Here is a 13,127-nt window from a genome sequence, read left to right as displayed (position 1 = left end):
TCCTCTCGCTCCTTTCTCTTCGCGCATCTCTTTGATGAGATCGAGGTTGCCATGCCGTGACTGTACGCGGCAAACGCACGAACAAGTGTTTCCCCCTGAGGAGATGCAATCTAAATGGGAAAGCAACATGACAGCTTTGCCACATAATCAAACACCACACCCACAGTTACACACCAGCACTTCTGTTTGGGAGGCTTTCCACCCTTCACTTCATGCATGTGAAATATACAGTATAATCTCCTGCCATATTCAGCTCTGAAAATCCTGCATCAGTGTTAGAATGTCCTTTTGTCCTCCGCAGTATTTTAGTTCCAAGTTTAAAGTAGTTCCATTCGTACTTTGATTTTTCAGGTTTTAGTGCTTTAATTGTTGTATTTCATTACAATTTTATGGAAGGAAAAAATATTGATTAATGCATACACACTAGGGGTGTTTAAGGTCCACATAGATATCTTTTAAAGCCTAGCTTCCTACATAATCTGGTGTGTAAACGAGTCTGCTCTGCTTCACAGCTCATCATAGAACTTTTTTCTGAAGCACAATCTAACAGTTTGCTAAGCATTTTTATCCCCCGACTCATGCTAGGTTTGGTTTTGCAGTGCTGTGGGCATCTCTTTCTGCTACATGACTGAGCACATCTTTATGGGTAATTGATGTGCTTATGAGATTTTTGGGGACTTTCAGTTTAGGCACAGGTGCCGGAAAACTGTAAACACTTTCTTTACTTACTCATTTCCTGCACAAAGTATGAACGCTGTCTCATTTGCAAATATTAATCGGAGGGTTTTAGTCTACCGTTGAAGTGCATGTTTACATGTAATATCAGCCCTTTCATGTCAAAGCTCTAAGATTAAAATCAAAAGTTCAGTGAAAGATTGGCTATTTCAAGGCCCATATTACATTCAAGAGATCCATTAGATTATAGATAATTTGAATGTGCAGTTATAGCCAATTATAAAGTGGGCTAAATGGTCACAGAGGCATAATCTCTGCCAGTTTGGCATGCCACGGCACTTACATAAAACCGATTTCTTAACTGGTAAAAATGTGTCTTGCTGCATCATCTGTGTGAGAGATGTGATCTGTCATAAATCTGCAAGCTGCTGTCTGGAACGCGAGGATTGGACTCGCTATACAGGAAAGCTGTCACTTTGGGTGAATGCATAGTGCTGTTTAGTTTTGTGTACATAATGTGTGGGGGTGTCGGGTGTGTGAGTGAGCGAGGGAACAAGACGCAAAACAGACAAATGTGCATATGCGTGTGTGAGAGAGAACGCGGGATCGAGAGAGTCAGACTGTGTGACAGGTGGATGGTGTGTTTTTATGAGACAAGCGCGTGTCTGCTTGTGCGCGCAAATATGTATACACTGACTCATGTGAAGAGTAACGTCTGACAGTCTCAGACAGGCGGAGCTGATAATCCCACGTCATCCAACACACACACTCGGGTTTCCTTCACTTCAGAGGACTTTCCATTTATTCCCTGGAGCGTGGGACTTAGCGTAACCCTAATCACAACTACTACTCACCCTTACTTCACCGTAACAACACCGCAAACCAAGTCCTCACGCTAAAAATGAATGATTTAGGTTATGAAGACACAGTGTGACCGTGCAAACAGATTCATATCCCCAGAGCATGAGTAATACAAGCGCACACACACACACACACACACACACACACACACACACACACACACACACACACACACACACACACACACACACACACACACACACACACCATGCAAAAATGTTAAAGTGGGATCTGTTACACTACATGCAAAACACTACCCAGCCTCTGACAGCTTGGCTAGGCTGACTTGGCTGATTCATCCGAGTAGTCTGGCTTCATTTCTCCCTCTTGTTTATTCTCTCCCCTTTTTTTTTTCTTCATCAATCTCATTTAATCAGCCATTTCAACCAGAGGAGAATTCTGCCCACCTGGTCCCTTTTTCTGTTGTGGTAATAGCAAAGTCCAAACAATAGTTGGAATGCATTGTGCCTGAACTGAGTGTCTTGAAGAGGCATTGATAGATGTAGTCAACACTTGAACACTTGAAATTTTGGGTAAAATCTATCTCGGCGAAGTCATTTATGTCACAATCCCAGCACTTCTGCATCCACACATGCCTCCGTACAGGAGTAGCAGCCATTGTTCAATAAAAATTCCTAACTGAAAATTTGTCCTCATCCTGGTTATCATCTGCTCATGCATTTGCTGGCTTCCATCACACATCAGCTTATGAATGAAGCAGCGAATGACGACTTCATTGGCTTCTGTGTATACCTCTGTGCAGCATCATGCCGCATGTGACGTTTTGTTATTCTTGTGCATATGGCCAGCTCATACTGGAACCTGAAATTGAACACATTTTAATAAACAATGATGTCAAATGCCAACATTCAAAAATGAACAATAAGTCCAATTTGAGCACTACAGTGTGAAAAATCTGCTCCTGTGTGAGCTCAGCAGTTGTTTTATGCTATTCTCGCCGTGCTAACACGCACAGTTTGAACTTCCTGATGTTGCAATGCCGACTCGTCCTTTGTCTTAGTTCATTTTTGTGTGCTAATGCAATATTGGCTAATTAAGCAGCTGAGGCTGATGGAAATGTCATTACTTTGGTTGAAATTTCAACTCTGTGATTGCACTAGATGAAAACTCCGGGGATCACCACAGAGCTCAGGATTAATCCCTCTTCGGAGACATAATAATCAATGAAGAGACACAGTTCTGGATAGTTCAAACTAAAACTGTGTTTTTTGCTACTTGCTGGTGTCTTCCACAGATTCCTGCACACATACAGGCGTTCATTGTATTTATACATGTGGAGAAAAGGCTGCGTACATGAATTAGGCTAAATACACCCACTCCTCCTCTCCCTGCCCACTTGCTATGTGCCAGGCACTTCATTAGTCCAACCCTGCAGATGGACGCCGATGGAAACAGGCTTTTTGAGCTTCATTCTTTGTGACTTGTTGTTCATTAAAATCAAATTATGTGTCAGGAAGCATAACTTGTACGTGCTGTAGTGCAGTTATTGCTCAACAAGCTCTTTGTCTTGCATCAGTGCATGTCTGTGTTTGTCTTACACAGTCTGCCAAACTAATTCCGCTCATTCTGCTCATTCGGTGCACCTGACGGCTGCATTTGTGACAAAGTTTTCACAAAGACGCTCAATTTCCAAAGTGCTCCTCCAACACGTGTTTCAGGTTTGTATGATTGTGTTTCAGTTGACATCAACAAACTTTCTGTTGTGCTTTATCAACACAACACCGTGAGCTATTGTTGCTGTAATGCGGGGAATAAGAAATCCATCTCTGGTTGCGACACTGATATTGCTGTTGTGAATTAGGAAGTACAGTTCCTTATGCTCCTCATCAATCTAGATTAAATCCTGTACTCACTTAATTTAAATTATGTGTTCTCACAGAGCAAATTAGATCAAAGAAAAACAAAGCAAAGCTGACTTTATTCAGGGAAAAACAAATTGATTCTGTCCACTTTGGTTGACAAGCTGTCTTCATTAAGTGTAAAGACACCACATCATTCTCCTGTTTACAAATTCAGAATCAGAATAATGCTGAGGCTTCCTGTCCTGTAGTTCTGATATGCTTTCTCTAGAGGATGTGGGGTTGTGACTAAAGATGCTGCAGGAGTCAGTAGTTTCTGAATCCATAGCCTTAGTAATTCTCTCTTGAGATCTGTATTATTACAGTCACTTTAGTGTAGAATCCTGTTTGTGTCCCATGATCTCTGGCTGCCTTTTTTTTTTTTTTTTTTGTCTCTGCATCTTTTGGCTTGCCTTGTCTTCATTCTAAGGTCACACTTCTGGCATTTAGGCGATACTTTAACACAGACTGACTTGTGAAGAACTTACTGGTTCCTAAATGACCAGAAATGCCAAGTCAGCATGATTACGTATGTTGGTATCGTGCCATAAGAGTAGAAGAACCAATAGCCATAAATGTGGACATCACAATGCAAAAAAAAGAGAGAAGGCCAAGTAAATAAACAGCATGACATTGTAGTGCTGCTGGATAGAAAAAAAAATACTGCGTGATGTGTGCATCACCATTACTGAATGCTTTATTTTCTATACTGACAGTCAGACTGCAGTTAAGAATCCAATTCATATACAGCAAGAAGTTATTGGTCATAAACATTTGATAAGATATGTGCCAGTGTGTCTTTAAGAAGAGGATTCAATGTGTTATTATGCAGTTAAGAGGCAAGCTATTGATTGCTACTAAGTTTATACACACAAACATACGCAGTTTTTCTGATCAGTGACTTAGTTGACGGTATTTCATATCAGCTGTTTCAAGTACATCTGCAGCCACAATATAAACTGTGCATAAATGTAATTGCCTTTGATTCACCTGTATCTCTGCCATTATTGAATTAGCCAGCGGTAGCTAGCTACAATCAATGCCAATGTTATCACAGGGCCCCAGGTGAGCAAGATGTAAAAAGAAAATCAGGTGTGACAATATCTCCTCCATCATCGATAGCGTTGCCTCTTCTCCTTTCCTTCCCATTGACCAGATATTGACTGTTGATGGGAGAGAGAGAATTGATCCTCCTCTCTCGCTCACTCTCACCGAGAGGCAACTTAACGTGGGCAGTGAGCAAAAGGCAATCAGAGGAAATGGGTGATAGACAGAGGATGAGAAACAACGTGAGGGAGAGGTGTAAGGGAATTAAGCGATCCAAAAGGGAGTAGAGTTGTCTCTAATTGAAGGCATCTGGGGGCTGTGGAGTAATCAAGAAGAAGAAAGACTGACTCCAGCTCTGATAAAACTATTAGCAGCTTCTGAAACCAGTCCAGGATTACTGTTTCAAGGGGACTGAGTTCAGTAGTACTGATCTACTACTGCTGCATAGTGGTATACAGCATATGTGCACACTGAAAATCATTTGCACATCAATACTGTCAATGAACGGAACAGCAAAAAAGTGACTTTCACAGATTTTGCCACATTGATTGTCATCCAAAATTTTCTCGCGCTCACATCAGAACAGACTTCACAAAGTGCTTCAAGATAAATCATGCAATTAAAAACACATAACCTCAAGTAAGTGAAATGACGTTGCTGGTGGAAATAAAGAATAATTAAACTGAGCTCATAAAAATATACATGGAGCCTCAGGCTGCATGCTGACAGACTCCACCCTTCAAAACAAATGCTACCTTGAGGGGCTATCAGAAAAATCTAAAATGCACATTCAGCTATATGATAAATGCAATATGGATATTCTGTGTGATGTGTGGGATGAACTATACCATTCCATATTAACAAACCGATTTTATGTAATATGTTTCACAGCTTGCAATATGGTCTTTTGAATGAGAAGAGGACTCTGTTAGGAATAGTTTTTTTGCATTATAAAAAAACACAACTGATTGATTGATTTTAGCTTTAAAATCTATAGACTATTTTCCGAGTTTTCCTTCTTCAGTAACCCTTCCTCCTTCTTACCTCTTAATTATTATGAACCTCAGAAAAGGGGATGTTTGGAGTATTTAAAAAGCTTAAAAGTGAATTTGGTGATGTTCTGGCAACCGGTGCCACTGGCAGTATCTGCTCCTTGCATACAACAGTCATATAGTTTGAGCATACTGACAACAGCGAGACAAAACCGACTGTGAAATCCACATCCGTGCATGATGAGTGACGCACCGCACTTCAAAATCAATCAGGATTTTAAACGTGTTCTGGTATGCCACCAACTTTGAGAGTCCATTTCAACTGGATGACATTTTTATTTTCTCTGCTTTCCCTGCACCTTGATATTCATGTCATGTCCTCAGAAAAGCCCTAACAGGGAATCATCGGGTCTTGTCAGCCAGCAGGAAAGTTAGACCATCAAAGATAATTGCATGCTAATGTTCAATAAGCCTTGTAAGTCGCTGCAGATAAGTGTGGCTGCCAAACAGCCTTGCCAAGGGAAAGCACATCTAATCCCTTGGCTGTGGCCGGGGAAAATTAATAGTAAGCTCCTTTGGCCAGCCACTTCCAGTGTGGTGGTAGAAACAATTACACAACAGCCCACCAGAGCACAATTAATGAATAACTGAGGAGCTGCCCAGTGTACATTTTAACAAAGATGCATCTACCCGCTAGCTGTACATACAATTAGAAATTGTATGGAAGGAGGAGAAGTGGGCTATTTGCTTGAGCTCACTGGACGATGGAGTTTATGCAGAAGCATCCTGTTGTTTCAGGACTGTAAAAATTCATCACTTTCACCTCTCCGCTCTGCCGTGTCCTCGATTTACATGGTGACCTGTGTCTATATAATAGCTAATTAAAATGTGCCACCAAATAGACCAGGCATAAAGACCCATCACATGTTGAGGAAATGGACTTCTGTCTGCTTCTTTAGATAAACTGATTAATTATAAATCCAGAATCATATGTTATTTTTCTAGGATTTATTTCAAATTAAAATTCATGTGTGTTTTTTTCCCTCGTGTTTTTTTCCCCTCTTAATTGGCACTTGCAGTTTTCATCAGGATAGTTTGTGTCAGACACAAGTTGGGAAATAGATGGGATTGGAGAAAGCATCTGCGGTCTTATTAGCTTTGAAGGCCGGTCTGTTACACTTCACGTCACCAAGTGCCACATAGAAATGATATCAACAAAGTATTATAAAGCAAGAGGTTGCAATAGCAGAAAGCCAAAAAAAAAAAAAAGCACACCAAGGCAAGCAGGGAGATGGTGTCTGTTGTCAAAGCAAAAAGTAAAAAAGGGACTTAAGGAAAGACATACTAAGAATTGGTATGTGTGGAGATGCAAGGCTTCATACTAAAAGTACAAATTGTTGGCACAAGTACCTCTCAGATGGTAGGAACCGTGTCAGATGTGGTGGTGGTGTTGCCAAAGTATAAGTTTTGCTGTTTTGAGAAACAGAAAATGCATTTTGTTATAACACCACCCTCAGCTTGAACTTTAATGAACATGCAACTAAATGGATTCTTTCAGCATGGGTCTGAACTGAATGTTATTGTCTTGTAAAGCAGAATTCATGTCTGAACAGCTGCACTGAATTGCATTAAATTAATTTAGTGTACTCACAGAAACGATTAACTGAATAGAAACAGTGCACATATTTTTTTTTTAAATAAAGCCTCCAATATACAACATAAGCTCTACTATAGCAGATAAAACATCGCTACATGTGAACAGGGACTTTCCAATTCCTGCTGCTTCTATTTCTTCACCTTTTTTCTTGGGAGCCATTTATTTTGCAGTCAGCAGTGCAACCTTTGGAGTAAAAAAAAAAAAAAAAAAAAAAAAGGACTCAGATGAAATAAAAATTGGTCACATGGAAACCTGAGCAGTATGTAGTGTTGACGTTTCACAAAGGGATACAGCTTATTTTATTGCAAAACAGCAAACTGAAAAGGATGAGAAAATAAAATCAAATGCAGTATATGTAATATAAAAAATGATCTAAGTACTAAATCATAATGTAGATGAAGGTGTACTTGTTAATTTCAGGTAACATCCAAGTTTGTGAGAAAAATATGACTTCCTCTTCTCCCTCTGACTTTTTCTTGTTACCTCTCTGTAAACACACAATGTATACCACAAATACATCTAAGTAAAAGCACGCAAAGACAGCCCATTCCATTTTGCCTGACCACTGTGGCTCTCTGCCACTTGGTAATATATTGCTGAGTCTGATATTGTATTACAAGATGTATTTGCTCTCTCCTCTAATAAGAACATAGATTACAAGCAAGGCTGAATTCACTATCTGCATCCCAGCTGATTGCTTGGCCTGCCTGGGTGTTAGCTTATATCTTTTTAAGCGTCAATGCCTGGCTATTTACATTCATCCGCTTAGCCTTAAAACAAATTATAATCGATCTGGGCCGTGATGAAAAGGGTGGTCCTGCTGCAAATTAAAAAGAACGCAAGGTGACAAGGACAGCCGAATCACCATCAGCTCTTTTCAGAGTGTGCAGCACAATAAAAAAAAAAAAAAAGAGCGAAACACATTTGTTTTGTCACTGTGAGGTGTCAATAGCAGGAAAAAGTCATTTTTTTAAAAAAAAGAGCAACAAACAAGAACACACAATATGTTCTGATGAATCGATCTGTATCTAAGACTCGAGCGTTCACATGTCCTTCAGGTATAGATGCTGCTTTAATTTCTGCCACATTGTTATAAATCTTCCTCAGCAATGGGCAACTGAGTATCTGCAACTGTAATTTAAATAGAATGGTTCCACTTTTGTTTATCTGCCTATCCACTTTTGTTTGCTTCCTCACTGCTCCACTTTGTCATTGTGCAAACATTGCAACAAAACAACGGACAACTCCCAATTTGTAACAGAAAGATGCAAGTATATTTGTTAAAACAAATGCATGTACATTACAGCACACTTGCAGCCAAGCATCCCTGATTTTCAAAAGTCTGTGCTTAGGGTTATTGGGGCTTTAACAAGTTAGATTTCTGTGTTCTCACAGGCTTTGCCCGCAAGCAATGCCTCCAGGTAGCTGAATTTGCTGAAGTGCTTCTCACTGGGAAGTTCAAAACAATCTTGCAGATCCTTAAATGAAAAATATACTCTTAGGTAGTTTGGCATGCCACACTGGTGAAGGTACATCCTGCTATTCCAAATATTTTTTAAAAGAAAATATTCATTTTCTTTACCTAATTCCAACTGTAAACTCCATTGTAAGTCTCATTATGGACTGACAGCAAAGACACCGTGGTTAGGACCAGCGAGGACTGATGATGCGTTCAGACAATCAAATGCCTCCAGCAGCGTCTTCTTGTCGTCTTGATGTGTCACACATAAACATTCTACCTGCTTGCATGTCAGGAGTTTAATGGAATAAATTATTTCATAAATTCAGTTATTTTACTCTGTTGACAGCTTCAGACATGTCTGTTGTCTGTAACATGCAGCGTCTTGAATTAATGAATGTCACTATCTGACAGACTCAGAAAAGAGAGATGTCTTAGAGATTCTTGAATAAGACATCCACTCTGGATTAGAGTTGCTGGTGTTAGACATGTGCATGTGTAGTAATGTTAAGGCGGCATCATAAGGAACGCGTGCTAGTACGCCCCCGGTTCTCTATTTATTGCCAGAATTATCAATTATAAAAGACAAATTCTGATATCTTACTTGAAAGTAGCACAACTACACTATAAATCTTCTCCGAACACAAGTAAAAGTTATGCATCCTCCTCAAAGGGTCACAAGATACATCAGGGAGAGAAAGAAGAAACATCTAAATCCTGTTCCCCCCCCAAAATTTAAAATTACTCTCCTTTTTGGAGTTGAGACTGAATTTTTTTGCTGCTTTATGAAATATTGAATGAGTTCACCTCTTTTGGCCCCAAACAGTAATTTTAATGAAACCATTTGAGATGCTCAAATGAATAAACAATTCCAGTCTATTGTCTATGCTATCTTGGGAAGGGTAAACATCACAGCTGGAAGGAACAAAACAAATCCGTTCTCAAAAGTGTCCTATTTAATAAACCTTGGGTTAAGTGCCAGGGTTTTTTTTTTATCTGCCTATCCAGGACTGTGAAACACATTAAAATAAATTGACAGTCATCCAGTGAACTGATGTTTAATTTTACCACCTAAATCTACACTACTGCCTGTAGCTAAAACCTCCAGATCTGTGTTTTTTTCTTAACTTCTTCTACTTCTAAAAGATGTTTTCTCACCTTTTTTTCCCAGTGTTCTTGCAGTATTTATGTGTATTTTTAAATAATTTTTCCGGCTTTTTCCGCACTCTATCCTGCATGGTGAGCTTTCTGGTCCTCAATGTTTTGCAAGAAAAAATTAGCAGGATTAACGGTTTTTAACTCCTATACAGGAATGTGTATGATTGCATTCATATGTACAATAAATACAGAAGTACAGGTATGCATCCATTCAAATATTCTACCTGTGGAAAGCACCGGGCACGCAAAGCCTGCTGAGAAATCATTTCCCAAGCAAGCGAGCGAGGCAATTCCGTCACAGCGAGGAGGAAAAAAGGCTTTTTTAATGGGGAAAAATGGGAGGCAGGGGAAGAGTTAGCAGTAGCAGCCAGGATAATTGATGGCAACTGTTTGGGTACAAGATTAAGATTCATGGGTAGAACCACACATTGGGGCTGGAAACCAGCATGTGCTCGAGGCATGAAGGATATGAGGTAACATTTTGACTGGCCTGCTGGCTTAATTGATAGAGTGTCGTCCCAAATGCACTGTAAAAAAAAGAAAAAAACTATCAGAAAGGATTTCACTCACTTCTAGAATAGAGCCTAGGATGGATTCCAACACCTGAACCTGAACTAAGAATGACAGAGAGAGAGAGAGAGAGAAGGATGGGAAGAACGTGAAAGGAAAGTATTGGAAGCCCAGAGGCAAGAGAGGCAAGTTTGCATGTGAAAGGTCAGCGGTTCCCATCCCCAGACTGACTGAAAACAGGCTGGAAAAAGAAGTGTGTGAGTAACATACTTCCACTCATCATCCTCTACCCTTGAGGAGCCTTTCAGCAGTGCGCTTAACACACAACTGCCCCCGTGAAGCTGCTCAGTGGCCAATCCATGATACAGTACAGTACAGCTCCTGCTGTGAATGTGGCTATTTGTGTGAATAGGTGAAATAGGAAAAGTGAAGAGAGCCAGTCGGACTTTTTTTCCTGGACACAGTAACTTATGTATAAAACCTATCGCCTTCTTACACAATGAACACCAATCAGCCTTTCCTTCGGTCGCTTTTTCCTGCTTTGTAAAGGCAGATAGCTCACAAAGGGGCCAGCTGCAGAATGCTTAATAATTTCTGTTATGAGCCATTTTTCTGGTAGCAATCTGCAGGTTCACCCTTGGTAAATATCTGACATCCTGAATTGACTGTGATTTCTATTGTAGTTGGAAGGCTTAAGAATATAAAGGAAGCCATGCACAAAATCTAGAATGGAAAAAGATCAAAAGGGGAGGGGAGATGGAAAAACAGGGGACAAAGGCAAACGCAAATGCTGACAATTCACTCTCAATTTACGTACAGTTTTTGTGTTCCAACCATCAGATCTCTTCTCATGTTTAACTGTTTTTAATGCATATTTGTTTTGCAGAAAAACAAAGACAAAAGCGTTTGTAAGCTTAAATAGAATCATCCCTTCAGTGGAGGCTAAATTAGTTGCACTAATAAAATAGCAAGGATGTAAAATTATCTGCACCATTCTCTTCTTTTTATTAATATCAATCATTATAGTAACAGCAAAAATTAGCCTGACAGTGATATATAAATGTATAAAATACTTAATATATATCACAGCAGTGAAGTGTAAAAATCCAAGAGCAGCTTCAAAAGGAATCACAGTATTTAGAATATATTCTACTTCTAGCTTATCAAGACCTTGTGCCAGCTCTTTTGGGGAAATAAATAACAATTAGAAAGGAAAATTTTTTTCAGATTTTATAATGTGTGCATGTAATCAGATTTTTTATTTTTATTTTTTTGCCGCTAAACACATACAGAATCACATAAACACTTTGTCACTCTGCAAGAATGAGAAAGTGGTGTAGCCACAATGATTACCTGATTAAATGTGTTGATTGTGGTGGTGACAGAACAGAAACTACGATACAAAATGAGAAGCATGATGTCAGGTCAGGTGTCAAAGTGTCCACTCTGTAGCACTAACATCCTCCCTGACCTTTTAAGAGATCTCAGAGACTTGTGGAATAAAAACACCAGTTCACGAGTTTTGTCTTTCACTTTGGATGCTCATTACTCACATGACCACATGTGATCCCTTGTCAGAATAACATGAACAATGAACAGGCGATGATGTCATTTTTTGATGACTGTTTATGCCACTTCTGTGAATGTGTTTGTGCATATGGTATAACTGTGTGCATGTGTTTGCTTTAACTTCCTTTAGACCCCTTTGTGCACAGTGTGCTGATATATTGTTTATTTCTGCTGCCACAATGATTTATGTTGCCACTTCTTTGAGTCCAAATCATAATAAACCAAATTCGGTCTCTAAATAGCAGAACTGTCTACTTGACTGGTCACCCTTCCATAGAGATGCACATGTACATTTTCACCCAACACTGTCAGACACCTGCACATGTGCACACATACACACCAATTTAGTATGCAAGCTGTTTATTTGACCCCATTGCTCAGCCTCTTTACTGTCTCTCTTTAGCAGACTGTTGGGATATGAACCACCTCAGGGGGGTTTACTGTTTCTGCTATTGGTATAGAAAGAGCATACATTTCACTCCGCCTTGCTTTAGGAGGAAGCTTGTGAGACTACAGGAGCAAAGGCAATGCCACTGGGGGAAAACTTAAAAAAAACTGTGATTGGAGAAGTGCTGCCTGCAGCTGAAAGAAAGTTAGGTGGCTTTGCCGTGAAATAGAGTAATAACACATATGCATGTGCATATATGTGCAGATACATGCACAGATGCACGCATACATTCAGCAAATGTACATAAGCCTGCAAAAATATAAACAAAAAAATAACTTTCCAAACTTCCCTGTTTGGCTATATAAGGCGTTTGACTTTGTGTTCCTCGATTGGCTTTACTCTGACATCCTAAGTCAAGATAAAGAAAATAAAGAGCTTGATAAACACAAATATAGCACGGATATATGGCACACAATAACTGAGTGTACCTAAATTAACATTTTGAATTCAGGAAAGAATCTGAATGCAGAGTCTACTAGTAACCCCACATATCTCACTGCATTAACACTGTCAGCTGTAAAGCTCTTGCTGTAGCTGTCTGAGCAGTGAGAACTCTTGGAAAGTCTAGGTGAGAACAAGCTGACATCTCAGACTTAAACAGTAACCCTTCCTGTCATGATATTTAATCAAAATGCTGCTAGAGCGAAATAGCAGAGAATAAAGGTGCCTGGCAAGAGGGTCAACAATTCCTGTCTCTTCAACCAGCTGAACTTTTTATACAGCTGCTGTTTTTTTGAGAAGCTGGTTAATCATCCACCTCTCACATTAAAACCAAGCCCTGAAACCACACAGTGGTTGTGGGTGCACCTTAAAGCACCCAGAGCAGCCCTGGAGGGTCCTTCACCGGCTGCTTCAATCTTTGCCGGAGCACCAGCTGATTTCTCCAACAAAA

General features: G+C 39.8%; 1 protein-coding gene across 3 annotated transcripts in view; it reads left to right on the top strand.

Moving 5' to 3' along the window:
• Positions 1-13,127, top strand: part of erbb4b (erb-b2 receptor tyrosine kinase 4b) — a 328,153-nt gene that overhangs the window by 121,878 nt on the left and 193,148 nt on the right. The window lies entirely within an intron of this gene.

The sequence above is a fragment of the Acanthochromis polyacanthus genome, chromosome 14 (genome assembly GCF_021347895.1).
Source record: "Acanthochromis polyacanthus isolate Apoly-LR-REF ecotype Palm Island chromosome 14, KAUST_Apoly_ChrSc, whole genome shotgun sequence".
In the NCBI taxonomy this organism is placed as follows: domain Eukaryota; kingdom Metazoa; phylum Chordata; class Actinopteri; family Pomacentridae; genus Acanthochromis; species Acanthochromis polyacanthus.
Note: the sequence above shows the minus strand (reverse complement) of the source record. Positions and strands in the feature narration are given on the sequence as shown.